This window comes from Schistocerca americana, chromosome 7 (genome assembly GCF_021461395.2).
Source record: "Schistocerca americana isolate TAMUIC-IGC-003095 chromosome 7, iqSchAmer2.1, whole genome shotgun sequence".
Taxonomy (NCBI): Eukaryota; Metazoa; Arthropoda; class Insecta; order Orthoptera; family Acrididae; genus Schistocerca; species Schistocerca americana.
The window spans coordinates 43,983,488-44,010,108 of NC_060125.1; the positions used below are offsets into that span (position 1 = coordinate 43,983,488).

The 26,621-nt window shown below is 48.0% G+C and overlaps 39 non-coding genes across 39 annotated transcripts; all 39 read left to right on the plus strand.

Moving 5' to 3' along the window:
• The first annotated feature begins 171 nt into the window (after positions 1-171).
• Trnat-agu lies at positions 172-243 on the plus strand. Its single transcript has one exon. It is a non-coding gene; the product is annotated as a tRNA-Thr (tRNA).
• Positions 244-740: 497 nt separating this feature from the next.
• Trnar-ucg lies at positions 741-813 on the plus strand. Its single transcript has one exon. It is a non-coding gene; the product is annotated as a tRNA-Arg (tRNA).
• A 452-nt stretch (positions 814-1,265) lies between these two features.
• Positions 1,266-1,338, plus strand: Trnak-cuu. Its single transcript has one exon. It is a non-coding gene; the product is annotated as a tRNA-Lys (tRNA).
• Positions 1,339-1,675: 337 nt separating this feature from the next.
• On the plus strand, positions 1,676-1,747 carry Trnat-agu. Its single transcript has one exon. It is a non-coding gene; the product is annotated as a tRNA-Thr (tRNA).
• A 497-nt stretch (positions 1,748-2,244) lies between these two features.
• On the plus strand, positions 2,245-2,317 carry Trnar-ucg. Its single transcript has one exon. It is a non-coding gene; the product is annotated as a tRNA-Arg (tRNA).
• A 452-nt stretch (positions 2,318-2,769) lies between these two features.
• Trnak-cuu lies at positions 2,770-2,842 on the plus strand. Its single transcript has one exon. It is a non-coding gene; the product is annotated as a tRNA-Lys (tRNA).
• A 337-nt stretch (positions 2,843-3,179) lies between these two features.
• On the plus strand, positions 3,180-3,251 carry Trnat-agu. The gene has a single exon. It is a non-coding gene; the product is annotated as a tRNA-Thr (tRNA).
• A 497-nt stretch (positions 3,252-3,748) lies between these two features.
• On the plus strand, positions 3,749-3,821 carry Trnar-ucg. Its single transcript has one exon. It is a non-coding gene; the product is annotated as a tRNA-Arg (tRNA).
• A 452-nt stretch (positions 3,822-4,273) lies between these two features.
• On the plus strand, positions 4,274-4,346 carry Trnak-cuu. The gene has a single exon. It is a non-coding gene; the product is annotated as a tRNA-Lys (tRNA).
• A 337-nt stretch (positions 4,347-4,683) lies between these two features.
• Positions 4,684-4,755, plus strand: Trnat-agu. The gene has a single exon. It is a non-coding gene; the product is annotated as a tRNA-Thr (tRNA).
• A 497-nt stretch (positions 4,756-5,252) lies between these two features.
• On the plus strand, positions 5,253-5,325 carry Trnar-ucg. Its single transcript has one exon. It is a non-coding gene; the product is annotated as a tRNA-Arg (tRNA).
• Positions 5,326-5,777: 452 nt separating this feature from the next.
• Positions 5,778-5,850, plus strand: Trnak-cuu. The gene has a single exon. It is a non-coding gene; the product is annotated as a tRNA-Lys (tRNA).
• Positions 5,851-6,187: 337 nt separating this feature from the next.
• Positions 6,188-6,259, plus strand: Trnat-agu. Its single transcript has one exon. It is a non-coding gene; the product is annotated as a tRNA-Thr (tRNA).
• Positions 6,260-6,756: 497 nt separating this feature from the next.
• On the plus strand, positions 6,757-6,829 carry Trnar-ucg. Its single transcript has one exon. It is a non-coding gene; the product is annotated as a tRNA-Arg (tRNA).
• A 452-nt stretch (positions 6,830-7,281) lies between these two features.
• On the plus strand, positions 7,282-7,354 carry Trnak-cuu. Its single transcript has one exon. It is a non-coding gene; the product is annotated as a tRNA-Lys (tRNA).
• Positions 7,355-7,691: 337 nt separating this feature from the next.
• Positions 7,692-7,763, plus strand: Trnat-agu. The gene has a single exon. It is a non-coding gene; the product is annotated as a tRNA-Thr (tRNA).
• A 497-nt stretch (positions 7,764-8,260) lies between these two features.
• Trnar-ucg lies at positions 8,261-8,333 on the plus strand. Its single transcript has one exon. It is a non-coding gene; the product is annotated as a tRNA-Arg (tRNA).
• A 452-nt stretch (positions 8,334-8,785) lies between these two features.
• Trnak-cuu lies at positions 8,786-8,858 on the plus strand. The gene has a single exon. It is a non-coding gene; the product is annotated as a tRNA-Lys (tRNA).
• Positions 8,859-15,049: 6,191 nt separating this feature from the next.
• Positions 15,050-15,122, plus strand: Trnar-ucg. Its single transcript has one exon. It is a non-coding gene; the product is annotated as a tRNA-Arg (tRNA).
• A 452-nt stretch (positions 15,123-15,574) lies between these two features.
• Trnak-cuu lies at positions 15,575-15,647 on the plus strand. The gene has a single exon. It is a non-coding gene; the product is annotated as a tRNA-Lys (tRNA).
• A 337-nt stretch (positions 15,648-15,984) lies between these two features.
• Positions 15,985-16,056, plus strand: Trnat-agu. Its single transcript has one exon. It is a non-coding gene; the product is annotated as a tRNA-Thr (tRNA).
• Positions 16,057-16,556: 500 nt separating this feature from the next.
• Trnar-ucg lies at positions 16,557-16,629 on the plus strand. The gene has a single exon. It is a non-coding gene; the product is annotated as a tRNA-Arg (tRNA).
• Positions 16,630-17,081: 452 nt separating this feature from the next.
• Positions 17,082-17,154, plus strand: Trnak-cuu. The gene has a single exon. It is a non-coding gene; the product is annotated as a tRNA-Lys (tRNA).
• Positions 17,155-17,491: 337 nt separating this feature from the next.
• Positions 17,492-17,563, plus strand: Trnat-agu. Its single transcript has one exon. It is a non-coding gene; the product is annotated as a tRNA-Thr (tRNA).
• Positions 17,564-18,063: 500 nt separating this feature from the next.
• Positions 18,064-18,136, plus strand: Trnar-ucg. The gene has a single exon. It is a non-coding gene; the product is annotated as a tRNA-Arg (tRNA).
• Positions 18,137-18,588: 452 nt separating this feature from the next.
• Positions 18,589-18,661, plus strand: Trnak-cuu. The gene has a single exon. It is a non-coding gene; the product is annotated as a tRNA-Lys (tRNA).
• Positions 18,662-18,998: 337 nt separating this feature from the next.
• Trnat-agu lies at positions 18,999-19,070 on the plus strand. The gene has a single exon. It is a non-coding gene; the product is annotated as a tRNA-Thr (tRNA).
• A 500-nt stretch (positions 19,071-19,570) lies between these two features.
• Trnar-ucg lies at positions 19,571-19,643 on the plus strand. Its single transcript has one exon. It is a non-coding gene; the product is annotated as a tRNA-Arg (tRNA).
• A 452-nt stretch (positions 19,644-20,095) lies between these two features.
• Trnak-cuu lies at positions 20,096-20,168 on the plus strand. Its single transcript has one exon. It is a non-coding gene; the product is annotated as a tRNA-Lys (tRNA).
• A 337-nt stretch (positions 20,169-20,505) lies between these two features.
• Positions 20,506-20,577, plus strand: Trnat-agu. The gene has a single exon. It is a non-coding gene; the product is annotated as a tRNA-Thr (tRNA).
• Positions 20,578-21,077: 500 nt separating this feature from the next.
• Positions 21,078-21,150, plus strand: Trnar-ucg. The gene has a single exon. It is a non-coding gene; the product is annotated as a tRNA-Arg (tRNA).
• Positions 21,151-21,602: 452 nt separating this feature from the next.
• Positions 21,603-21,675, plus strand: Trnan-auu. Its single transcript has one exon. It is a non-coding gene; the product is annotated as a tRNA-Asn (tRNA).
• A 337-nt stretch (positions 21,676-22,012) lies between these two features.
• On the plus strand, positions 22,013-22,084 carry Trnat-agu. The gene has a single exon. It is a non-coding gene; the product is annotated as a tRNA-Thr (tRNA).
• Positions 22,085-22,584: 500 nt separating this feature from the next.
• Trnar-ucg lies at positions 22,585-22,657 on the plus strand. Its single transcript has one exon. It is a non-coding gene; the product is annotated as a tRNA-Arg (tRNA).
• A 452-nt stretch (positions 22,658-23,109) lies between these two features.
• Trnak-cuu lies at positions 23,110-23,182 on the plus strand. Its single transcript has one exon. It is a non-coding gene; the product is annotated as a tRNA-Lys (tRNA).
• A 337-nt stretch (positions 23,183-23,519) lies between these two features.
• Positions 23,520-23,591, plus strand: Trnat-agu. Its single transcript has one exon. It is a non-coding gene; the product is annotated as a tRNA-Thr (tRNA).
• Positions 23,592-24,091: 500 nt separating this feature from the next.
• On the plus strand, positions 24,092-24,164 carry Trnar-ucg. The gene has a single exon. It is a non-coding gene; the product is annotated as a tRNA-Arg (tRNA).
• Positions 24,165-24,616: 452 nt separating this feature from the next.
• Positions 24,617-24,689, plus strand: Trnak-cuu. Its single transcript has one exon. It is a non-coding gene; the product is annotated as a tRNA-Lys (tRNA).
• Positions 24,690-25,026: 337 nt separating this feature from the next.
• Trnat-agu lies at positions 25,027-25,098 on the plus strand. The gene has a single exon. It is a non-coding gene; the product is annotated as a tRNA-Thr (tRNA).
• Positions 25,099-26,621: the final 1,523 nt, after the last annotated feature.

The window sequence follows — 26,621 nt, forward strand, 5'->3', positions numbered from 1 at the left end:
TGTAAGTGGTGTTGGTTGGAGAGCACATCGGTTACGTGTGAGATGTGTAGCCAAGCAGTAATGGTGCGCCATAGCTGCAAATATTAGTCGGTCATATGAAGTGTTGTCAGCTTAAGCCTGATGATCCAGACGAGCGTAAGCACGAAGTACGCAAAACTACCGCTAGGCCGCGCCTCTTTAGCTCAGTGGCAGAGCACTGGTCTAGTAAACCAGGGGTCGTGAGTTCGATCCTCACAGGAGGCAAACGAATTTTCGAAATCAGTTGCGCGTCGTGGCCGTATAGCAAGCAGTGTCTGGAACGACGAACAATTAGCAACAGGTGTTTTATTTAGAATTACTCTCAGATGTGATTGAGGCGAATGTCGCAGATAAAGCATTTTCCAAAGCGGTACAGCGTAGGGTGGGAGGCGGCAGTCTGAATTATATTTTTTACATGTGTTTTTCAAAAATCACAGAGCCTCTCGCGAGCGTCGTCGTCGTCGTCGACGCCGCCGCTTCTGCAGAAGTAGCAAATCGCCATCGTAGCAAATGCGGCGAGGGACGCCCTGCCTTCGATTTCGAATGCACAAAGTGTGTGGTCTTGATTCCCAATCTCTACTTGGTCGGTCTCGTAAAGGCTTGCATGTAACGAATGGGTGGGAAGCAGCAAGAGGCAGCGGCTGTGTAGAACGAAAACACAATTCCTCAGCGGTATGAGCGTTTCGAGATGACACGAATGTAAGGAATACTTGGCGGCCAGTGACCGTGTGGCCTAATGGATAAGGCGTCGGACTTCGGATCCGAAGATTGCAGGTTCGAATCCTGTCACGGTCGTGTTTTTCCAATTCTGCAAAAGAAACACACCGTTTTAGTGTAGCTATTGAGCAGTACGAAATCGTCTGAATGTTGCTGTTGTCCATTTCCTGCTTGGAGATGCACTTGAGCTTGATACACACACAGCCAGAACGGTGTTATCTAGCGAAATGGTCGGCTGAGTGCCGTCACCGCGAGTTTTGGCTGGCATTTGCGCATCTAAGACAGCGTCGGAAAGTAACCCGTTCGGCTTCTGAGTCAAATCAAATATGTGTGTTAATTTTGACACCACTAGCGCTGCAGGTTTTCATGCAATTCCTGTACCTCTCAGAAATGATTATGAAATAAAACTGAAGTACGTGACGTGTGTGACGCTAGGAAAACATTAGGCAGCATGGAGAGATTCTGTATGGGACCACCCCACCGAAACGAGAACTGTGTGTCGCGCGACCCGACACGTAGTCACCGACGCAGCCCGGCTAGCTCAGTCGGTAGAGCATGAGACTCTTAATCTCAGGGTCGTGGGTTCGAGCCCCACGCTGGGCGGGACGTAATTTTGTTCCGCTGCAGATGTAAATTACCGTTTCTCTGATCAATGTGACGTAATGGAAATAGCAACTTAAAACTTTGCCTACGTCTCCATCAGTCGCAAGGAAGTGTATCTGAAGGTGAAGGTGATTTCGTAGACATGTGTCAAAGACATGTTCTGAAATGTAAGTGGTGTTGGTTGGAGAGCACATCGGTTACGTGTGAGATGTGTAGCCAAGCAGTAATGGTGCGCCATAGCTGCAAATATTAGTCGGTAATATGAAGTGTTGTCAGCTTAAGCCTGATGATCCAGACGAGCGTAAGCACGAAGTACGCAAAACTACCGCTAGGCCGCGCCTCTTTAGCTCAGTGGCAGAGCACTGGTCTAGTAAACCAGGGGTCGTGAGTTCGATCCTCACAGGAGGCAAACGAATTTTCGAAATCAGTTGCGCGTCGTGGCCGTATAGCAAGCAGTGTCTGGAACGACGAACAATTAGCAACAGGTGTTTTATTTAGAATTACTCTCAGATGTGATTGAGGCGAATGTCGCAGATAAAGCATTTTCCAAAGCGGTACGGCGTAGGGTGGGAGGCGGCAGTCTGAATTATATTTTTTACATGTGTTTTTCAAATATCACAGAGCCTCTCGCGAGCGTCGTCGTCGTCGTCGACGCCGCCGCTTCTGCAGAAGTAGCAAATCGCCATCGTAGCAAATGCGGCGAGGGACGCCCTGCCTTCGATTTCGAATGCACAAAGTGTGTGGTCTTGATTCCCAATCTCTACTTGGTCGGTCTCGTAAAGGCTTGCATGTAACGAATGGGTGGGAAGCAGCAAGAGGCAGCGGCTGTGTAGAACGAAAACACAATTCCTCAGCGGTATGAGCGTTTCGAGATGACACGAATGTAAGGAATACTTGGCGGCCAGTGACTGTGTGGCGTAATGGATAAGGCGTCGGACTTCGGATCCGAAGATTGCAGGTTCGAATCCTGTCACGGTCGTGTTTTTCCAATTCTGCAAAAGAAACACACCGTTTTAGTGTAGCTATTGAGCAGTACGAAATCGTCTGAATGTTGCTGTTGTCCATTTCCTGCTTGGAGATGCACTTGAGCTTGATACACACACAGCCAGAACGGTGTTATCTAGCGAAATGGTCGGCTGAGTGCCGTCACCGCGAGTTTTGGCTGGCATTTGCGCATCTAAGACAGCGTCGGAAAGTAACCCGTTCGGCTTCTGAGTCAAATCAAATATGTGTGTTAATTTTGACACCACTAGCGCTGCAGGTTTTCATGCAATTCCTGTACCTCTCAGAAATGATTATGAAATAAAACTGAAGTACGTGACGTGTGTGACGCTAGGAAAACATTAGGCAGCATGGAGAGATTCTGTATGGGACCACCCCACCGAAACGAGAACTGTGTGTCGTGCGACCCGACACGTAGTCACCGACGCAGCCCGGCTAGCTCAGTCGGTAGAGCATGAGACTCTTAATCTCAGGGTCGTGGGTTCGAGCCCCACGCTGGGCGGAACGTAATTTTGTTCCGCTGCAGATGTAAATTACCGTTTCTCTGATCAATGTGACGTAATGGAAATAGCAACTTAAAACTTTGCCTACGTCTCCATCAGTCGCAAGGAAGTGTATCTGAAGGTGAAGGTGATTTCGTAGACATGTGTCAAAGACATGTTCTGAAATGTAAGTGGTGTTGGTTGGAGAGCACATCGGTTACGTGTGAGATGTGTAGCCAAGCAGTAATGGTGCGCCATAGCTGCAAATATTAGTCGGTCATATGAAGTGTTGTCAGCTTAAGCCTGATGATCCAGACGAGCGTAAGCACGAAGTACGCAAAACTACCGCTAGGCCGCGCCTCTTTAGCTCAGTGGCAGAGCACTGGTCTAGTAAACCAGGGGTCGTGAGTTCGATCCTCACAGGAGGCAAACGAATTTTCGAAATCAGTTGCGCGTCGTGGCCGTATAGCAAGCAGTGTCTGGAACGACGAACAATTAGCAACAGGTGTTTTATTTAGAATTACTCTCAGATGTGATTGAGGCGAATGTCGCAGATAAAGCATTTTCCAAAGCGGTACAGCGTAGGGTGGGAGGCGGCAGTCTGAATTATATTTTTTACATGTGTTTTTCAAAAATCACAGAGCCTCTCGCGAGCGTCGTCGTCGTCGTCGACGCCGCCGCTTCTGCAGAAGTAGCAAATCGCCATCGTAGCAAATGCGGCGAGGGACGCCCTGCCTTCGATTTCGAATGCACAAAGTGTGTGGTCTTGATTCCCAATCTCTACTTGGTCGGTCTCGTAAAGGCTTGCATGTAACGAATGGGTGGGAAGCAGCAAGAGGCAGCGGCTGTGTAGAACGAAAACACAATTCCTCAGCGGTATGAGCGTTTCGAGATGACACGAATGTAAGGAATACTTGGCGGCCAGTGACCGTGTGGCCTAATGGATAAGGCGTCGGACTTCGGATCCGAAGATTGCAGGTTCGAATCCTGTCACGGTCGTGTTTTTCCAATTCTGCAAAAGAAACACACCGTTTTAGTGTAGCTATTGAGCAGTACGAAATCGTCTGAATGTTGCTGTTGTCCATTTCCTGCTTGGAGATGCACTTGAGCTTGATACACACACAGCCAGAACGGTGTTATCTAGCGAAATGGTCGGCTGAGTGCCGTCACCGCGAGTTTTGGCTGGCATTTGCGCATCTAAGACAGCGTCGGAAAGTAACCCGTTCGGCTTCTGAGTCAAATCAAATATGTGTGTTAATTTTGACACCACTAGCGCTGCAGGTTTTCATGCAATTCCTGTACCTCTCAGAAATGATTATGAAATAAAACTGAAGTACGTGACGTGTGTGACGCTAGGAAAACATTAGGCAGCATGGAGAGATTCTGTATGGGACCACCCCACCGAAACGAGAACTGTGTGTCGTGCGACCCGACACGTAGTCACCGACGCAGCCCGGCTAGCTCAGTCGGTAGAGCATGAGACTCTTAATCTCAGGGTCGTGGGTTCGAGCCCCACGCTGGGCGGGACGTAATTTTGTTCCGCTGCAGATGTAAATTACCGTTTCTCTGATCAATGTGACGTAATGGAAATAGCAACTTAAAACTTTGCCTACGTCTCCATCAGTCGCAAGGAAGTGTATCTGAAGGTGAAGGTGATTTCGTAGACATGTGTCAAAGACATGTTCTGAAATGTAAGTGGTGTTGGTTGGAGAGCACATCGGTTACGTGTGAGATGTGTAGCCAAGCAGTAATGGTGCGCCATAGCTGCAAATATTAGTCGGTAATATGAAGTGTTGTCAGCTTAAGCCTGATGATCCAGACGAGCGTAAGCACGAAGTACGCAAAACTACCGCTAGGCCGCGCCTCTTTAGCTCAGTGGCAGAGCACTGGTCTAGTAAACCAGGGGTCGTGAGTTCGATCCTCACAGGAGGCAAACGAATTTTCGAAATCAGTTGCGCGTCGTGGCCGTATAGCAAGCAGTGTCTGGAACGACGAACAATTAGCAACAGGTGTTTTATTTAGAATTACTCTCAGATGTGATTGAGGCGAATGTCGCAGATAAAGCATTTTCCAAAGCGGTACGGCGTAGGGTGGGAGGCGGCAGTCTGAATTATATTTTTTACATGTGTTTTTCAAATATCACAGAGCCTCTCGCGAGCGTCGTCGTCGTCGTCGACGCCGCCGCTTCTGCAGAAGTAGCAAATCGCCATCGTAGCAAATGCGGCGAGGGACGCCCTGCCTTCGATTTCGAATGCACAAAGTGTGTGGTCTTGATTCCCAATCTCTACTTGGTCGGTCTCGTAAAGGCTTGCATGTAACGAATGGGTGGGAAGCAGCAAGAGGCAGCGGCTGTGTAGAACGAAAACACAATTCCTCAGCGGTATGAGCGTTTCGAGATGACACGAATGTAAGGAATACTTGGCGGCCAGTGACCGTGTGGCCTAATGGATAAGGCGTCGGACTTCGGATCCGAAGATTGCAGGTTCGAATCCTGTCACGGTCGTGTTTTTCCAATTCTGCAAAAGAAACACACCGTTTTAGTGTAGCTATTGAGCAGTACGAAATCGTCTGAATGTTGCTGTTGTCCATTTCCTGCTTGGAGATGCACTTGAGCTTGATACACACACAGCCAGAACGGTGTTATCTAGCGAAATGGTCGGCTGAGTGCCGTCACCGCGAGTTTTGGCTGGCATTTGCGCATCTAAGACAGCGTCGGAAAGTAACCCGTTCGGCTTCTGAGTCAAATCAAATATGTGTGTTAATTTTGACACCACTAGCGCTGCAGGTTTTCATGCAATTCCTGTACCTCTCAGAAATGATTATGAAATAAAACTGAAGTACGTGACGTGTGTGACGCTAGGAAAACATTAGGCAGCATGGAGAGATTCTGTATGGGACCACCCCACCGAAACGAGAACTGTGTGTCGTGCGACCCGACACGTAGTCACCGACGCAGCCCGGCTAGCTCAGTCGGTAGAGCATGAGACTCTTAATCTCAGGGTCGTGGGTTCGAGCCCCACGCTGGGCGGGACGTAATTTTGTTCCGCTGCAGATGTAAATTACCGTTTCTCTGATCAATGTGACGTAATGGAAATAGCAACTTAAAACTTTGCCTACGTCTCCATCAGTCGCAAGGAAGTGTATCTGAAGGTGAAGGTGATTTCGTAGACATGTGTCAAAGACATGTTCTGAAATGTAAGTGGTGTTGGTTGGAGAGCACATCGGTTACGTGTGAGATGTGTAGCCAAGCAGTAATGGTGCGCCATAGCTGCAAATATTAGTCGGTAATATGAAGTGTTGTCAGCTTAAGCCTGATGATCCAGACGAGCGTAAGCACGAAGTACGCAAAACTACCGCTAGGCCGCGCCTCTTTAGCTCAGTGGCAGAGCACTGGTCTAGTAAACCAGGGGTCGTGAGTTCGATCCTCACAGGAGGCAAACGAATTTTCGAAATCAGTTGCGCGTCGTGGCCGTATAGCAAGCAGTGTCTGGAACGACGAACAATTAGCAACAGGTGTTTTATTTAGAATTACTCTCAGATGTGATTGAGGCGAATGTCGCAGATAAAGCATTTTCCAAAGCGGTACGGCGTAGGGTGGGAGGCGGCAGTCTGAATTATATTTTTTACATGTGTTTTTCAAATATCACAGAGCCTCTCGCGAGCGTCGTCGTCGTCGTCGACGCCGCCGCTTCTGCAGAAGTAGCAAATCGCCATCGTAGCAAATGCGGCGAGGGACGCCCTGCCTTCGATTTCGAATGCACAAAGTGTGTGGTCTTGATTCCCAATCTCTACTTGGTCGGTCTCGTAAAGGCTTGCATGTAACGAATGGGTGGGAAGCAGCAAGAGGCAGCGGCTGTGTAGAACGAAAACACAATTCCTCAGCGGTATGAGCGTTTCGAGATGACACGAATGTAAGGAATACTTGGCGGCCAGTGACCGTGTGGCCTAATGGATAAGGCGTCGGACTTCGGATCCGAAGATTGCAGGTTCGAATCCTGTCACGGTCGTGTTTTTCCAATTCTGCAAAAGAAACACACCGTTTTAGTGTAGCTATTGAGCAGTACGAAATCGTCTGAATGTTGCTGTTGTCCATTTCCTGCTTGGAGATGCACTTGAGCTTGATACACACACAGCCAGAACGGTGTTATCTAGCGAAATGGTCGGCTGAGTGCCGTCACCGCGAGTTTTGGCTGGCATTTGCGCATCTAAGACAGCGTCGGAAAGTAACCCGTTCGGCTTCTGAGTCAAATCAAATATGTGTGTTAATTTTGACACCACTAGCGCTGCAGGTTTTCATGCAATTCCTGTACCTCTCAGAAATGATTATGAAATAAAACTGAAGTACGTGACGTGTGTGACGCTAGGAAAACATTAGGCAGCATGGAGAGATTCTGTATGGGACCACCCCACCGAAACGAGAACTGTGTGTCGTGCGACCCGACACGTAGTCACCGACGCAGCCCGGCTAGCTCAGTCGGTAGAGCATGAGACTCTTAATCTCAGGGTCGTGGGTTCGAGCCCCACGCTGGGCGGGACGTAATTTTGTTCCGCTGCAGATGTAAATTACCGTTTCTCTGATCAATGTGACGTAATGGAAATAGCAACTTAAAACTTTGCCTACGTCTCCATCAGTCGCAAGGAAGTGTATCTGAAGGTGAAGGTGATTTCGTAGACATGTGTCAAAGACATGTTCTGAAATGTAAGTGGTGTTGGTTGGAGAGCACATCGGTTACGTGTGAGATGTGTAGCCAAGCAGTAATGGTGCGCCATAGCTGCAAATATTAGTCGGTAATATGAAGTGTTGTCAGCTTAAGCCTGATGATCCAGACGAGCGTAAGCACGAAGTACGCAAAACTACCGCTAGGCCGCGCCTCTTTAGCTCAGTGGCAGAGCACTGGTCTAGTAAACCAGGGGTCGTGAGTTCGATCCTCACAGGAGGCAAACGAATTTTCGAAATCAGTTGCGCGTCGTGGCCGTATAGCAAGCAGTGTCTGGAACGACGAACAATTAGCAACAGGTGTTTTATTTAGAATTACTCTCAGATGTGATTGAGGCGAATGTCGCAGATAAAGCATTTTCCAAAGCGGTACGGCGTAGGGTGGGAGGCGGCAGTCTGAATTATATTTTTTACATGTGTTTTTCAAATATCACAGAGCCTCTCGCGAGCGTCGTCGTCGTCGTCGACGCCGCCGCTTCTGCAGAAGTAGCAAATCGCCATCGTAGCAAATGCGGCGAGGGACGCCCTGCCTTCGATTTCGAATGCACAAAGTGTGTGGTCTTGATTCCCAATCTCTACTTGGTCGGTCTCGTAAAGGCTTGCATGTAACGAATGGGTGGGAAGCAGCAAGAGGCAGCGGCTGTGTAGAACGAAAACACAATTCCTCAGCGGTATGAGCGTTTCGAGATGACACGAATGTAAGGAATACTTGGCGGCCAGTGACCGTGTGGCCTAATGGATAAGGCGTCGGACTTCGGATCCGAAGATTGCAGGTTCGAATCCTGTCACGGTCGTGTTTTTCCAATTCTGCAAAAGAAACACACCGTTTTAGTGTAGCTATTGAGCAGTACGAAATCGTCTGAATGTTGCTGTTGTCCATTTCCTGCTTGGAGATGCACTTGAGCTTGATACACACACAGCCAGAACGGTGTTATCTAGCGAAATGGTCGGCTGAGTGCCGTCACCGCGAGTTTTGGCTGGCATTTGCGCATCTAAGACAGCGTCGGAAAGTAACCCGTTCGGCTTCTGAGTCAAATCAAATATGTGTGTTAATTTTGACACCACTAGCGCTGCAGGTTTTCATGCAATTCCTGTACCTCTCAGAAATGATTATGAAATAAAACTGAAGTACGTGACGTGTGTGACGCTAGGAAAACATTAGGCAGCATGGAGAGATTCTGTATGGGACCACCCCACCGAAACGAGAACTGTGTGTCGTGCGACCCGACACGTAGTCACCGACGCAGCCCGGCTAGCTCAGTCGGTAGAGCATGAGACTCTTAATCTCAGGGTCGTGGGTTCGAGCCCCACGCTGGGCGGAACGTAATTTTGTTCCGCTGCAGATGTAAATTACCGTTTCTCTGATCAATGTGACGAAATGGAAATAGCAACTTAAAACTTTGCCTACGTCTCCATCAGTCGCAAGGAAGTGTATCTGAAGGTGAAGGTGATTTCGTAGACATGTGTCAAAGACATGTTCTGAAATGTAAGTGGTGTTGGTTGGAGAGCACATCGGTTACGTGTGAGATGTGTAGCCAAGCAGTAATGGTGCGCCATAGCTGCAAATATTAGTCGGTCATATGAAGTGTTGTCAGCTTAAGCCTGATGATCCAGACGAGCGTAAGCACGAAGTACGCAAAACTACCGCTAGGCCGCGCCTCTTTAGCTCAGTGGCGAGTAGTCTGGTTTCGGCGAGCGAGCTGTGCGGACGCGCTGTGTTTACGCTCTCGCCGCCGCTGGCCGTGACTGTTGTGGTGAGTGTTACGCCGCTTAGCGTACTTGTTTCCCTGTAACAACGATTCATGGTTAGAAATTTGTAATGGCACAACCACCACGAAGAGACACATTGAAGTTGATGTTTGACCAGTCTTTAGTTCGACCGACATCTTTTGAAGTAGAGAACTTTATAGAAGACGCTTTGAAACTGAATATGGACGATCTTATTGGAATTCACTTGTCGATCTGTAGTAGTACAGTTTATCTTAAGTTCAAAAATGCTGTCACGTGTGATAAGATTGTTGAATCTTGTGGAGGGACCCTAAAATTTAAACATTCGGACGGTACTATCGGAGAGGTACAAGTTACTCAAGCTGGTTTAGGTCTTAGGACCGTTCGCATTTTCGAACTGCCATTCGAAATTACAGCCGAACAAATTAACTCTGTGCTCAAACCTTACGGTACAGTTCTCTCTAATGTCGCGGAGAAGTGGTCTACTATGCATAAATTTCCGGTGTTGAATGGTATTCGCCAAGTGAAAATTGATTTACAAAAGCATATACCATCGTACATCAATGTCTGCGGGTACAGAGCAATAGTTATGTATGATGGTCAACCGAGGACATGCGCAGCATGTGGTTCTCCCGGACATGTCCGCACTGATTGTCCCCAAAGACGCGTGACGCAAATACCAGTAGGTGAGGCGAAAGTGCAATCCAATATGTCGCAACTGCCCGTGAGGTATGCCGCGGTACTCCGTCAACCCCCGACCACCACATCTACTACAGAGGACGACAGTACTGCTACTGGGGCTCTATTGCAGCATGAAGTACGTTTGGATACCCCCCGTCCGGATTTGCCAGCAACTGACGCTCAGATCTCGCCGGTCGGAAGCACCGAGGTGTCAAAGGTGGACGGCGACTTACAACGAAATAATGTGATGCGCACACACGACGAGGGGAAGGTAGACTTATCGGATATTGACATGATGGAGACAAACGCGAATGCCTCAGCGATACTGTCCCAGGACACCAAAAAGCGCAGAATTGCTCATGCGGGGGCGGCAACATGTGCCCCACCGTTGAGAGAAAAGGCGACGCAGTTTTGTCATATAATGCACGAAACGTCGTCGGAACACCGCCAACAGAGCCCGAAGACGCTCAAGAAATCACGGAAGGAGGACGTGCCAGACCGTGCGCCGGACATTTTGGACGCATCTGGCTCTACAGGTTCGGGAACACGCCCTCCAAAGAAGAAGGATAAACAATCATTAGACATGGTCGAGGAGAAGAAACGTACACGCACAGACGATTCCTTGCTGGACTGGGCCCAGGAGATGGAAGACGATGTCGAAGACCGCGGACATGCACCCACAGCTACTACGATGGAGGGAAAGACCGACGGCGAGGAACACGGAGGCGATCGGTTCACGCGGGAGAAGGATGATGAGGACTCGGAATTTTACTAATTCGTGCACTGCAGATAACGGATGGGCGTACAACATACGGGATTCAGACACCCCAAAATGTTAACTTCCGGACGTCAGGGAGTGGTGGTCCACCAACATGCTAGCCAACTGGTGATGCTTGATAATGATACGATTTGCAGTAAGCGTTGACTAAGGGACATGATCAATACTTAAATCAGTAACTCTATTAAACACAACGAAACATCCCCACCAAAAAGGATCGTCTTCCCTTACATGTCACATCTGCAAACTTATAAAATCGCCACACTGAACATAAATAAAATCACGTCGATACAGAAGGTCGATAGTCTCCGGGATTACCTCTATAGCGCTGACGTTGATATTGCTTTGTTACAAGAGGTTGCTAGTGGGTTCCGGACCAATATTGCAGGTTATGCAGTATTCTTAAACACAACGTTACGTAGCGCATCTGGCACCGCCATCTTATTAAAGGATGGAATAGTAGCATCTGACTTTGAACGGCTGGAAAGCGGCCGAGGAATATCTTGTTCAATAAATGGGATTCGATTCGTAAATATCTATGCCCCCTCCGGACACCAAAATCGAGAGCAACGGTCTCGTTTTTACGACGAAGACCTATTGTATTTGATCAGAGGAGCTAGAGAGGGAATGGTTTTAGCCGGTGACTTTAATTGCGTGCTTAAGCGGAAAGATCAACATCCGACTTTTGATAAAAGTGCGGAGTTGGGCCGCCTCGTACGAGAGTTGCGATTGACTGACACGTGGGAGCTCATTCATGGAGACCGTCCCTGCTTCACATTCCACACTTCTACGTCGTCCAGTCGACTTGATAGAATTTATGTCACACAGTCTTTATGTGCAAATGTCGGTGGGCCTGAAACGTGGCCAGTGTACTTTTCTGACCATCTCGCCTATCACTGTCTCCTGAAAATGCCTCGACAGACCATCTTTCGTGGCAGAAACATGTGGAAACTCAACGTCGCTGTTCTTCAAGAAGATGATTTGCGAACACGAATGGAAGTCGTGTGGGGCACCTGCAGCAGGCGACGACGGAACTTCCCCAGTACCATATGCTGGTGGTACAAATGTGCGAAACCTCAACTCATCCGTTGCTTAAAAACGTACTGTTATGAACGAAACCGCGACCAACAGAGTATGTTCGAATTTTACTTCCGCTGCCTTCGGGAATTATATGAAAGCAATTGTCCAACAGCAGACACCTTTTTACGAATTAAAAAAGTCAAGGCGAAATTAACGGCATTGAAGAGGAAACGAATGGCAGGTATTATGATCCGATCCAGGGACCATCATAGCACGGCGGGGGAAATACCCTCGGTATATCATCTTGGGGCAGAGAAGCGTCGCGCACAGCGTAAAATGATCTGTAGTCTCCGGACAGAGGACGGTAACCAGGTGAACGATCAAGGCGGCATCAAGACATGTGTAGCAGAATACTACACTAAGCTTTATGCCTTGGAACCCGCGGACGAGGAGTCTGTGATACGTATGCAAACTAGCCTACCTGAAAGACTGGACCCACCAGATGTAGACCTGTTGGTGGCGGACATAACCCCACAAGAACTCACATCAGCGCTTCAAAAGGCGCAGGGAAATAAATCTCCTGGTGCGGATGGGCTACCGGTGGAATTTTATAAACAGTTTTGGTATTTGCTAGAAAGGTGTTTTGTCGAAATATGTAATGAAATTAAAGAAGGGCAAAATATACCTGAAGGCTTCAACGACGGCATCATCGTTCTCGTCCCTAAAGAATACCCCTGTAACGACATGAATAAACTCCGCCCCATTTGTTTACTTAACACGGACTACAAGATAGTAGCCCGCGTCATGGCAGCCAGGATCAAACGAGTCCTTCCTAACATAATACACCCTAGTCAGACGGCGGCGGTTCCTGGGCGCACGATCATTAAGAGTCTGACTGACTACAGAGAGATCATCAGCTACTGCGCAACTACAGGTCTGGAAGCGGCAATTTTAGCACTCGATCTTAATAAAGCCTTTGACAGGATCCGACACCATTACCTTTTTCAGTTGATGACCCATCTTGGATTTGGAGACCAATTCGTCCAGATGATTAAAAATCTTTTGAACCGGGCCACGTCAAAGATCAACGTTAATGGACATCTTACGCACTCAATTCCTATAGAGAAGTCTATCCGCCAGGGCTGTCCCTTGTCCATGACGCTTTTTGTCATTGCGATAGAGCCACTCATTAGGAGGATCAATCAACAGCTCCCAGGAATAAATATATATGGCAGCACCATTACTTGCATTGCATATGCGGATGATGTGGGGGTAGTGCTTACTTCTGCACATGACCTTCGCGACGTGCAGTCTATCGTTCAGGACTTTGAACAAGCGTCCGGTTCGAAACTCAACAGACGTAAAACAAAATTGCTGCCTTTGGGGAATGGGTTCCCTTTCCACGGGACTGACGAATATGAGCGAACTGACAATCTGAAACTTCTCGGTCTCAAAATGTCCAGTTGCCTTCTGAAAACGACAGCGGCGGCTTGGAGGGACATTCTCAACATGACGAGAGCGTGCCTGCAACAGAATAACAGTAGAGTACAAAATTTACTAGAAAGGGTACATTTTGTAAACACCAAAATCTTATCGAAAATTTGGTATGTGGGCCAAATACTACCTATAATTGATAAAATAGCCAGTCGGGTGATGGCAGCTGTCGGTTGGTACCTCTGGCGAGGTGATATCTTCAAAGTGGGAATCAATGTGACGACACTCCCCCCCAGTCACGGGGGCCTTGGTGTGGTCGATGTTGACACTAAATGTCGAGCACTTCTGATACATAGAACTCTCCAAATTTATCACGAATACCCACACAGTGTACTCAGAGCTGTCATCGAGTCACACAGGCCCATTAGTTTAGAGGCCCCTGTCCGCTTGGACTCCATACCGCCTACATTCAATCACATCAGGAGGTTTTTCCTTGACATGAGTTACCTTCGGCGGCAGACCACTGTCTTACGCGACAAAACAACAGCAGAGCTGTATAAGTATCTGAACGACAATGGTCGAACGAACAGAATGGAAATCAAGCACCCACATATACGGTGGTCCAAGGTCTGGAAGAACATAACTAATACGGTTCTGGATACGGGCATCAGATCCACGTGGTACAAGGTAGTGAACGAAACAATTTCTACTAAGGAAAAGCTCCACAGAATCAAGTTGGCACCCACCGAGAAGTGCAGCGACTGCGACCTCATAGATACACTGCAGCACAGATGTATCTGTGGGGAAAATAAAAAGATATGGGAATGGTGTCGGCGGCAACTGGCGCTGGTCGGGAGAACTACGATCACGGCAATAACACCCGAGATGATACTGCAGCCTGATAACGACCTTTTCCCCCCGTCGAAGCGGAATATGTGGACCTGGTTGGCAGGCCATACAATAGATTATATTATGACTAAAAGAAAAGACGATACGTATGATGATTTCAGAATCTACAGTGTAAGTAAAGCGACACAAATTGTCAGCAACCCCAGATATAAAATACTTTTTGCCAACTACCCAATGGCGCTCGAACTAACCAAGCTTTAAATAAAAAAAAAAAAAAAAAAAAAAAAAATAAGGAACAATAAAGGAACAAAAAGGAAAAAAAAGTAAACAACACAATAAAAAAAAAAAAAAAAATAAAAAAAAAATAAATAAAAAAAAAAACATATAACATATAATAACATATAGTCCCGCGCACGCTACTAACATGAGAAGATTACGGCAAAAAAAAAAAAAAAAAAAAAAGTGGCAGAGCACTGGTCTAGTAAACCAGGGGTCGTGAGTTCGATCCTCACAGGAGGCAAACGAATTTTCGAAATCAGTTGCGCGTCGTGGCCGTATAGCAAGCAGTGTCTGGAACGACGAACAATTAGCAACAGGTGTTTTATTTAGAATTACTCTCAGATGTGATTGAGGCGAATGTCGCAGATAAAGCATTTTCCAAAGCGGTACAGCGTAGGGTGGGAGGCGGCAGTCTGAATTATATTTTTTACATGTGTTTTTCAAATATTACAGAGCCTCTCGCGAGCGTCGTCGTCGTCGTCGTCGACGCCGCCGCTTCTGCAGAAGTAGCAAATCGCCATCGTAGCAAATGCGGCGAGGGACGCCCTGCCTTCGATTTCGAATGCACAAAGTGTGTGGTCTTGATTCCCAATCTCTACTTGGTCGGTCTCGTAAAGGCTTGCATGTAACGAATGGGTGGGAAGCAGCAAGAGGCAGCGGCTGTGTAGAACGAAAACACAATTCCTCAGCGGTATGAGCGTTTCGAGATGACACGAATGTAAGGAATACTTGGCGGCCAGTGACCGTGTGGCCTAATGGATAAGGCGTCGGACTTCGGATCCGAAGATTGCAGGTTCGAATCCTGTCACGGTCGTGTTTTTCCAATTCTGCAAAAGAAACACACCGTTTTAGTGTAGCTATTGAGCAGTACGAAATCGTCTGAATGTTGCTGTTGTCCATTTCCTGCTTGGAGATGCACTTGAGCTTGATACACACACAGCCAGAACGGTGTTATCTAGCGAAATGGTCGGCTGAGTGCCGTCACCGCGAGTTTTGGCTGGCATTTGCGCATCTAAGACAGCGTCGGAAAGTAACCCGTTCGGCTTCTGAGTCAAATCAAATATGTGTGTTAATTTTGACACCACTAGCGCTGCAGGTTTTCATGCAATTCCTGTACCTCTCAGAAATGATTATGAAATAAAACTGAAGTACGTGACGTGTGTGACGCTAGGAAAACATTAGGCAGCATGGAGAGATTCTGTATGGGACCACCCCACCGAAACGAGAACTGTGTGTCGTGCGACCCGACACGTAGTCACCGACGCAGCCCGGCTAGCTCAGTCGGTAGAGCATGAGACTCTTAATCTCAGGGTCGTGGGTTCGAGCCCCACGCTGGGCGGAACGTAATTTTGTTCCGCTGCAGATGTAAATTACCGTTTCTCTGATCAATGTGACGTAATGGAAATAGCAACTTAAAACTTTGCCTACGTCTCCATCAGTCGCAAGGAAGTGTATCTGAAGGTGAAGGTGATTTCGTAGACATGTGTCAAAGACATGTTCTGAAATGTAAGTGGTGTTGGTTGGAGAGCACATCGGTTACGTGTGAGATGTGTAGCCAAGCAGTAATGGTGCGCCATAGCTGCAAATATTAGTCGGTAATATGAAGTGTTGTCAGCTTAAGCCTGATGATCCAGACGAGCGTAAGCACGAAGTACGCAAAACTACCGCTAGGCCGCGCCTCTTTAGCTCAGTGGCAGAGCACTGGTCTAGTAAACCAGGGGTCGTGAGTTCGATCCTCACAGGAGGCAAACGAATTTTCGAAATCAGTTGCGCGTCGTGGCCGTATAGCAAGCAGTGTCTGGAACGACGAACAATTAGCAACAGGTGTTTTATTTAGAATTACTCTCAGATGTGATTGAGGCGAATGTCGCAGATAAAGCATTTTCCAAAGCGGTACAGCGTAGGGTGGGAGGCGGCAGTCTGAATTATATTTTTTACATGTGTTTTTCAAATATCACAGAGCCTCTCGCGAGCGTCGTCGTCGTCGTCGTCGACGCCGCCGCTTCTGCAGAAGTAGCAAATCGCCATCGTAGCAAATGCGGCGAGGGACGCCCTGCCTTCGATTTCGAATGCACAAAGTGTGTGGTCTTGATTCCCAATCTCTACTTGGTCGGTCTCGTAAAGGCTTGCATGTAACGAATGGGTGGGAAGCAGCAAGAGGCAGCGGCTGTGTAGAACGAAAACACAATTCCTCAGCGGTATGAGCGTTTCGAGATGACACGAATGTAAGGAATACTTGGCGGCCAGTGACCGTGTGGCCTAATGGATAAGGCGTCGGACTTCGGATCCGAAGATTGCAGGTTCGAATCCTGTCACGGTCGTGTTTTTCCAATTCTGCAAAAGAAACACACCGTTTTAGTGTAGCTATTGAGCAGTACGAAATCGTCTGAATGTTGCTGTTGTCCATTTCCTGCTTGGAGATGCACTTGAGCTTGATACACACACAGCCAGAACGGTGTTATCTAGCGAAATGGTCGGCTGAGTGCCGTCACCGCGAGTTTTGGCTGGCATTTGCGCATCTAAGACAGCGTCGGAAAGTAACCCGTTCGGCTTCTGAGTCAAATCAAATATGTGTGTTAATTTTGACACCACTAGCGCTGCAGGTTTTCATGCAATTCCTGTACCTCTCAGAAATGATTATGAAATAAAACTGAAGTACGTGACGTGTGTGACGCTAGGAAAACATTAGGCAGCATGGAGAGATTCTGTATGGGACCACCCCACCGAAACGAGAACTGTGTGTCGTGCGACCCGACACGTAGTCACCGACGCAGCCCGGCTAGCTCAGTCGGTAGAGCATGAGACTCTTAATCTCAGGGTCGTGGGTTCGAGCCCCACGCTGGGCGGAACGTAATTTTGTTCCGCTGCAGATGTAAATTACCGTTTCTCTGATCAATGTGACGTAATGGAAATAGCAACTTAAAACTTTGCCTACGTCTCCATCAGTCGCAAGGAAGTGTATCTGAAGGTGAAGGTGATTTCGTAGACATGTGTCAAAGACATGTTCTGAAATGTAAGTGGTGTTGGTTGGAGAGCACATCGGTTACGTGTGAGATGTGTAGCCAAGCAGTAATGGTGCGCCATAGCTGCAAATATTAGTCGGTAATATGAAGTGTTGTCAGCTTAAGCCTGATGATCCAGACGAGCGTAAGCACGAAGTACGCAAAACTACCGCTAGGCCGCGCCTCTTTAGCTCAGTGGCAGAGCACTGGTCTAGTAAACCAGGGGTCGTGAGTTCGATCCTCACAGGAGGCAAACGAATTTTCGAAATCAGTTGCGCGTCGTGGCCGTATAGCAAGCAGTGTCTGGAACGACGAACAATTAGCAACAGGTGTTTTATTTAGAATTACTCTCAGATGTGATTGAGGCGAATGTCGCAGATAAAGCATTTTCCAAAGCGGTACAGCGTAGGGTGGGAGGCGGCAGTCTGAATTATATTTTTTACATGTGTTTTTCAAATATCACAGAGCCTCTCGCGAGCGTCGTCGTCGTCGTCGTCGACGCCGCCGCTTCTGCAGAAGTAGCAAATCGCCATCGTAGCAAATGCGGCGAGGGACGCCCTGCCTTCGATTTCGAATGCACAAAGTGTGTGGTCTTGATTCCCAATCTCTACTTGGTCGGTCTCGTAAAGGCTTGCATGTAACGAATGGGTGGGAAGCAGCAAGAGGCAGCGGCTGTGTAGAACGAAAACACAATTCCTCAGCGGTATGAGCGTTTCGAGATGACACGAATGTAAGGAATACTTGGCGGCCAGTGACCGTGTGGCCTAATGGATAAGGCGTCGGACTTCGGATCCGAAGATTGCAGGTTCGAATCCTGTCACGGTCGTGTTTTTCCAATTCTGCAAAAGAAACACACCGTTTTAGTGTAGCTATTGAGCAGTACGAAATCGTCTGAATGTTGCTGTTGTCCATTTCCTGCTTGGAGATGCACTTGAGCTTGATACACACACAGCCAGAACGGTGTTATCTAGCGAAATGGTCGGCTGAGTGCCGTCACCGCGAGTTTTGGCTGGCATTTGCGCATCTAAGACAGCGTCGGAAAGTAACCCGTTCGGCTTCTGAGTCAAATCAAATATGTGTGTTAATTTTGACACCACTAGCGCTGCAGGTTTTCATGCAATTCCTGTACCTCTCAGAAATGATTATGAAATAAAACTGAAGTACGTGACGTGTGTGACGCTAGGAAAACATTAGGCAGCATGGAGAGATTCTGTATGGGACCACCCCACCGAAACGAGAACTGTGTGTCGTGCGACCCGACACGTAGTCACCGACGCAGCCCGGCTAGCTCAGTCGGTAGAGCATGAGACTCTTAATCTCAGGGTCGTGGGTTCGAGCCCCACGCTGGGCGGAACGTAATTTTGTTCCGCTGCAGATGTAAATTACCGTTTCTCTGATCAATGTGACGTAATGGAAATAGCAACTTAAAACTTTGCCTACGTCTCCATCAGTCGCAAGGAAGTGTATCTGAAGGTGAAGGTGATTTCGTAGACATGTGTCAAAGACATGTTCTGAAATGTAAGTGGTGTTGGTTGGAGAGCACATCGGTTACGTGTGAGATGTGTAGCCAAGCAGTAATGGTGCGCCATAGCTGCAAATATTAGTCGGTAATATGAAGTGTTGTCAGCTTAAGCCTGATGATCCAGACGAGCGTAAGCACGAAGTACGCAAAACTACCGCTAGGCCGCGCCTCTTTAGCTCAGTGGCAGAGCACTGGTCTAGTAAACCAGGGGTCGTGAGTTCGATCCTCACAGGAGGCAAACGAATTTTCGAAATCAGTTGCGCGTCGTGGCCGTATAGCAAGCAGTGTCTGGAACGACGAACAATTAGCAACAGGTGTTTTATTTAGAATTACTCTCAGATGTGATTGAGGCGAATGTCGCAGATAAAGCATTTTCCAAAGCGGTACAGCGTAGGGTGGGAGGCGGCAGTCTGAATTATATTTTTTACATGTGTTTTTCAAATATCACAGAGCCTCTCGCGAGCGTCGTCGTCGTCGTCGTCGACGCCGCCGCTTCTGCAGAAGTAGCAAATCGCCATCGTAGCAAATGCGGCGAGGGACGCCCTGCCTTCGATTTCGAATGCACAAAGTGTGTGGTCTTGATTCCCAATCTCTACTTGGTCGGTCTCGTAAAGGCTTGCATGTAACGAATGGGTGGGAAGCAGCAAGAGGCAGCGGCTGTGTAGAACGAAAACACAATTCCTCAGCGGTATGAGCGTTTCGAGATGACACGAATGTAAGGAATACTTGGCGGCCAGTGACCGTGTGGCCTAATGGATAAGGCGTCGGACTTCGGATCCGAAGATTGCAGGTTCGAATCCTGTCACGGTCGTGTTTTTCCAATTCTGCAAAAGAAACACACCGTTTTAGTGTAGCTATTGAGCAGTACGAAATCGTCTGAATGTTGCTGTTGTCCATTTCCTGCTTGGAGATGCACTTGAGCTTGATACACACACAGCCAGAACGGTGTTATCTAGCGAAATGGTCGGCTGAGTGCCGTCACCGCGAGTTTTGGCTGGCATTTGCGCATCTAAGACAGCGTCGGAAAGTAACCCGTTCGGCTTCTGAGTCAAATCAAATATGTGTGTTAATTTTGACACCACTAGCGCTGCAGGTTTTCATGCAATTCCTGTACCTCTCAGAAATGATTATGAAATAAAACTGAAGTACGTGACGTGTGTGACGCTAGGAAAACATTAGGCAGCATGGAGAGATTCTGTATGGGACCACCCCACCGAAACGAGAACTGTGTGTCGTGCGACCCGACACGTAGTCACCGACGCAGCCCGGCTAGCTCAGTCGGTAGAGCATGAGACTCTTAATCTCAGGGTCGTGGGTTCGAGCCCCACGCTGGGCGGAACGTAATTTTGTTCCGCTGCAGATGTAAATTACCGTTTCTCTGATCAATGTGACGTAATGGAAATAGCAACTTAAAACTTTGCCTACGTCTCCATCAGTCGCAAGGAAGTGTATCTGAAGGTGAAGGTGATTTCGTAGACATGTGTCAAAGACATGTTCTGAAATGTAAGTGGTGTTGGTTGGAGAGCACATCGGTTACGTGTGAGATGTGTAGCCAAGCAGTAATGGTGCGCCATAGCTGCAAACATTAGTCGGTAATATGAAGTGTTGTCAGCTTAAGCCTGATGATCCAGACGAGCGTAAGCACGAAGTACGCAAAACTACCGCTAGGCCGCGCCTCTTTAGCTCAGTGGCAGAGCACTGGTCTAGTAAACCAGGGGTCGTGAGTTCGATCCTCACAGGAGGCAAACGAATTTTCGAAATCAGTTGCGCGTCGTGGCCGTATAGCAAGCAGTGTCTGGAACGACGAACAATTAGCAACAGGTGTTTTATTTAGAATTACTCTCAGATGTGATTGAGGCGAATGTCGCAGATAAAGCATTTTCCAAAGCGGTACAGCGTAGGGTGGGAGGCGGCAGTCTGAATTATATTTTTTACATGTGTTTTTCAAATATCACAGAGCCTCTCGCGAGCGTCGTCGTCGTCGTCGTCGACGCCGCCGCTTCTGCAGAAGTAGCAAATCGCCATCGTAGCAAATGCGGCGAGGGACGCCCTGCCTTCGATTTCGAATGCACAAAGTGTGTGGTCTTGATTCCCAATCTCTACTTGGTCGGTCTCGTAAAGGCTTGCATGTAACGAATGGGTGGGAAGCAGCAAGAGGCAGCGGCTGTGTAGAACGAAAACACAATTCCTCAGCGGTATGAGCGTTTCGAGATGACACGAATGTAAGGAATACTTGGCGGCCAGTGACCGTGTGGCCTAATGGATAAGGCGTCGGACTTCGGATCCGAAGATTGCAGGTTCGAATCCTGTCACGGTCGTGTTTTTCCAATTCTGCAAAAGAAACACACCGTTTTAGTGTAGCTATTGAGCAGTACGAAATCGTCTGAATGTTGCTGTTGTCCATTTCCTGCTTGGAGATGCACTTGAGCTTGATACACACACAGCCAGAACGGTGTTATCTAGCGAAATGGTCGGCTGAGTGCCGTCACCGCGAGTTTTGGCTGGCATTTGCGCATCTAAGACAGCGTCGGAAAGTAACCCGTTCGGCTTCTGAGTCAAATCAAATATGTGTGTTAATTTTGACACCACTAGCGCTGCAGGTTTTCATGCAATTCCTGTACCTCTCAGAAATGATTATGAAATAAAACTGAAGTACGTGACGTGTGTGACGCTAGGAAAACATTAGGCAGCATGGAGAGATTCTGTATGGGACCACCCCACCGAAACGAGAACTGTGTGTCGTGCGACCCGACACGTAGTCACCGACGCAGCCCGGCTAGCTCAGTCGGTAGAGCATGAGACTATTAATCTCAGGGTCGTGGGTTCGAGCCCCACGCTGGGCGGAACGTAATTTTGTTCCGCTGCAGATGTAAATTACCGTTTCTCTGATCAATGTGACGTAATGGAAATAGCAACTTAAAACTTTGCCTACGTCTCCATCAGTCGCAAGGAAGTGTATCTGAAGGTGAAGGTGATTTCGTAGACATGTGTCAAAGACATGTTCTGAAATGTAAGTGGTGTTGGTTGGAGAGCACATCGGTTACGTGTGAGATGTGTAGCCAAGCAGTAATGGTGCGCCATAGCTGCAAATATTAGTTGGTAATATGAAGTGTTGTCAGCTTAAGCCTGATGATCCAGACGAGCGTAAGCACGAAGTACGCAAAACTACCGCTAGGCCGCGCCTCTTTAGCTCAGTGGCAGAGCACTGGTCTAGTAAACCAGGGGTCGTGAGTTCGATCCTCACAGGAGGCAAACGAATTTTCGAAATCAGTTGCGCGTCGTGGCCGTATAGCAAGCAGTGTCTGGAACGACGAACAATTAGCAACAGGTGTTTTATTTAGAATTACTCTCAGATGTGATTGAGGCGAATGTCGCAGATAAAGCATTTTCCAAAGCGGTACAGCGTAGGGTGGGAGGCGGCAGTCTGAATTATATTTTTTATATGTGTTTTTCAAATATCACAGAGCCTCTCGCGAGCGTCGTCGTCGTCGTCGTCGACGCCGCCGCTTCTGCAGAAGTAGCAAATCGCCATCGTAGCAAATGCGGCGAGGGACGCCCTGCCTTCGATTTCGAATGCACAAAGTGTGTGGTCTTGATTCCCAATCTCTACTTGGTCGGTCTCGTAAAGGCTTGCATGTAACGAATGGGTGGGAAGCAGCAAGAGGCAGCGGCTGTGTAGAACGAAAACACAATTCCTCAGCGGTATGAGCGTTTCGAGATGACACGAATGTAAGGAATACTTGGCGGCCAGTGACCGTGTGGCCTAATGGATAAGGCGTCGGACTTCGGATCCGAAGATTGCAGGTTCGAATCCTGTCACGGTCGTGTTTTTCCAATTCTGCAAAAGAAACACACCGTTTTAGTGTAGCTATTGAGCAGTACGAAATCGTCTGAATGTTGCTGTTGTCCATTTCCTGCTTGGAGATGCACTTGAGCTTGATACACACACAGCCAGAACGGTGTTATCTAGCGAAATGGTCGGCTGAGTGCCGTCACCGCGAGTTTTGGCTGGCATTTGCGCATCTAAGACAGCGTCGGAAAGTAACCCGTTCGGCTTCTGAGTCAAATCAAATATGTGTGTTAATTTTGACACCACTAGCGCTGCAGGTTTTCATGCAATTCCTGTACCTCTCAGAAATGATTATGAAATAAAACTGAAGTACGTGACGTGTGTGACGCTAGGAAAACATTAGGCAGCATGGAGAGATTCTGTATGGGACCACCCCACCGAAACGAGAACTGTGTGTCGTGCGACCCGACACGTAGTCACCGACGCAGCCCGGCTAGCTCAGTCGGTAGAGCATGAGACTCTTAATCTCAGGGTCGTGGGTTCGAGCCCCACGCTGGGCGGAACGTAATTTTGTTCCGCTGCAGATGTAAATTACCGTTTCTCTGATCAATGTGACGTAATGGAAATAGCAACTTAAAACTTTGCCTACGTCTCCATCAGTCGCAAGGAAGTGTATCTGAAGGTGAAGGTGATTTCGTAGACATGTGTCAAAGACATGTTCTGAAATGTAAGTGGTGTTGGTTGGAGAGCACATCGGTTACGTGTGAGATGTGTAGCCAAGCAGTAATGGTGCGCCATAGCTGCAAATATTAGTTGGTAATATGAAGTGTTGTCAGCTTAAGCCTGATGATCCAGACGAGCGTAAGCACGAAGTACGCAAAACTACCGCTAGGCCGCGCCTCTTTAGCTCAGTGGCAGAGCACTGGTCTAGTAAACCAGGGGTCGTGAGTTCGATCCTCACAGGAGGCAAACGAATTTTCGAAATCAGTTGCGCGTCGTGGCCGTATAGCAAGCAGTGTCTGGAACGACGAACAATTAGCAACAGGTGTTTTATTTAGAATTACTCTCAGATGTGATTGAGGCGAATGTCGCAGATAAAGCATTTTCCAAAGCGGTACAGCGTAGGGTGGGAGGCGGCAGTCTGAATTATATTTTTTACATGTGTTTTTCAAATATCACAGAGCCTCTCGCGAGCGTCGTCGTCGTCGTCGTCGACGCCGCCGCTTCTGCAGAAGTAGCAAATCGCCATCGTAGCAAATGCGGCGAGGGACGCCCTGCCTTCGATTTCGAATGCACAAAGTGTGTGGTCTTGATTCCCAATCTCTACTTGGTCGGTCTCGTAAAGGCTTGCATGTAACGAATGGGTGGGAAGCAGCAAGAGGCAGCGGCTGTGTAGAACGAAAACACAATTCCTCAGCGGTATGAGCGTTTCGAGATGACACGAATGTAAGGAATACTTGGCGGCCAGTGACCGTGTGGCCTAATGGATAAGGCGTCGGACTTCGGATCCGAAGATTGCAGGTTCGAATCCTGTCACGGTCGTGTTTTTCCAATTCTGCAAAAGAAACACACCGTTTTAGTGTAGCTATTGAGCAGTACGAAATCGTCTGAATGTTGCTGTTGTCCATTTCCTGCTTGGAGATGCACTTGAGCTTGATACACACACAGCCAGAACGGTGTTATCTAGCGAAATGGTCGGCTGAGTGCCGTCACCGCGAGTTTTGGCTGGCATTTGCGCATCTAAGACAGCGTCGGAAAGTAACCCGTTCGGCTTCTGAGTCAAATCAAATATGTGTGTTAATTTTGACACCACTAGCGCTGCAGGTTTTCATGCAATTCCTGTACCTCTCAGAAATGATTATGAAATAAAACTGAAGTACGTGACGTGTGTGACGCTAGGAAAACATTAGGCAGCATGGAGAGATTCTGTATGGGACCACCCCACCGAAACGAGAACTGTGTGTCGTGCGACCCGACACGTAGTCACCGACGCAGCCCGGCTAGCTCAGTCGGTAGAGCATGAGACTCTTAATCTCAGGGTCGTGGGTTCGAGCCCCACGCTGGGCGGAACGTAATTTTGTTCCGCTGCAGATGTAAATTACCGTTTCTCTGATCAATGTGACGTAATGGAAATAGCAACTTAAAACTTTGCCTACGTCTCCATCAGTCGCAAGGAAGTGTATCTGAAGGTGAAGGTGATTTCGTAGACATGTGTCAAAGACATGTTCTGAAATGTAAGTGGTGTTGGTTGGAGAGCACATCGGTTACGTGTGAGATGTGTAGCCAAGCAGTAATGGTGCGCCATAGCTGCAAATATTAGTCGGTAATATGAAGTGTTGTCAGCTTAAGCCTGATGATCCAGACGAGCGTAAGCACGAAGTACGCAAAACTACCGCTAGGCCGCGCCTCTTTAGCTCAGTGGCAGAGCACTGGTCTAGTAAACCAGGGGTCGTGAGTTCGATCCTCACAGGAGGCAAACGAATTTTCGAAATCAGTTGCGCGTCGTGGCCGTATAGCAAGCAGTGTCTGGAACGACGAACAATTAGCAACAGGTGTTTTATTTAGAATTACTCTCAGATGTGATTGAGGCGAATGTCGCAGATAAAGCATTTTCCAAAGCGGTACAGCGTAGGGTGGGAGGCGGCAGTCTGAATTATATTTTTTACATGTGTTTTTCAAATATCACAGAGCCTCTCGCGAGCGTCGTCGTCGTCGTCGACGCCGCCGCTTCTGCAGAAGTAGCAAATCGCCATCGTAGCAAATGCGGCGAGGGACGCCCTGCCTTCGATTTCGAATGCACAAAGTGTGTGGTCTTGATTCCCAATCTCTACTTGGTCGGTCTCGTAAAGGCTTGCATGTAACGAATGGGTGGGAAGCAGCAAGAGGCAGCGGCTGTGTAGAACGAAAACACAATTCCTCAGCGGTATGAGCGTTTCGAGATGACACGAATGTAAGGAATACTTGGCGGCCAGTGACCGTGTGGCCTAATGGACGTTCCGCTTGCGACGCCGTGCAGGTCGCACGTGTTGTGCCTTCGCTCCGCAATAGCGTGTGCAAGCCGTGACTACTTTCTTTGTTTACGTTGTTTGCTAGATTTGCTGTATTGTGCTTCCGTCAGTTCACTTTTAGTGTTTTGTGACGTTTTGTGTTAGCGGTCTCGACCGTTTACTAAGTGGATATGTCGTCCAGGTTGTTCCCAAGGAAATGTACTCTGTGTTTCGAATTTGACAAGTCTACACGTCATGTTCAACCGAGTTCCATGGAAGTTCACGATTTCATAGTGGATGTCATTGGTATTACGTCTGACCAGGTTCATACTGCCTATTACGACACAGATCTCTACTGTTTCTTCGTCAAGTTGTTAAACCCTGTGTTACTGGAGAGGATTCTGTTAAAACATGGTAGCAGAGCTGAGTTCCGTCATCGTGACGCCTCGGTGAGTACTGTTCTCATATCCAATGCTGATGTAGAATACAAAAATGTCCGTGTGTACAACCTGCCGCCGGAAGTTGAAAACTGTTATTTACGTGAGATTTTGACGAAATATGGGGAGGTCAAGCAAATCCGTAACGAACGTTGGTCTAGTCAACATCGGTTACAGTGTTTTAGTGGCGTCCGGTCAGTCGAAATGCACGTCAAGCATGATATCCCCTCCCATCTTATTGTTTGTGGGTATAAAGTTCATGTCACGTACAGTGGGCAACCAGGCACATGCTTTATTTGTAATGAAACTGGTCACTTGCGTACGAACTGCCCTAAACGTGTATTTGTTCTCAAAAGTACTTTGGAACAGCGTAAAAAGTTGACATTGGCTGATCTTGTTAGGGAGCCACCAATCACGGACATCGACCGCCCTCGTGATGGTGAAATATTGCCCCCGGAGCCTGGTTTGCCTGTTGCCGACTTTCCACCCTTTCCTTCAAAACCGGTTACAGATACGCCTGCCTCCAAATCTGACGTGCAGCTGCTGAGCCACAAACGGCGAAGAACGTGTGATGA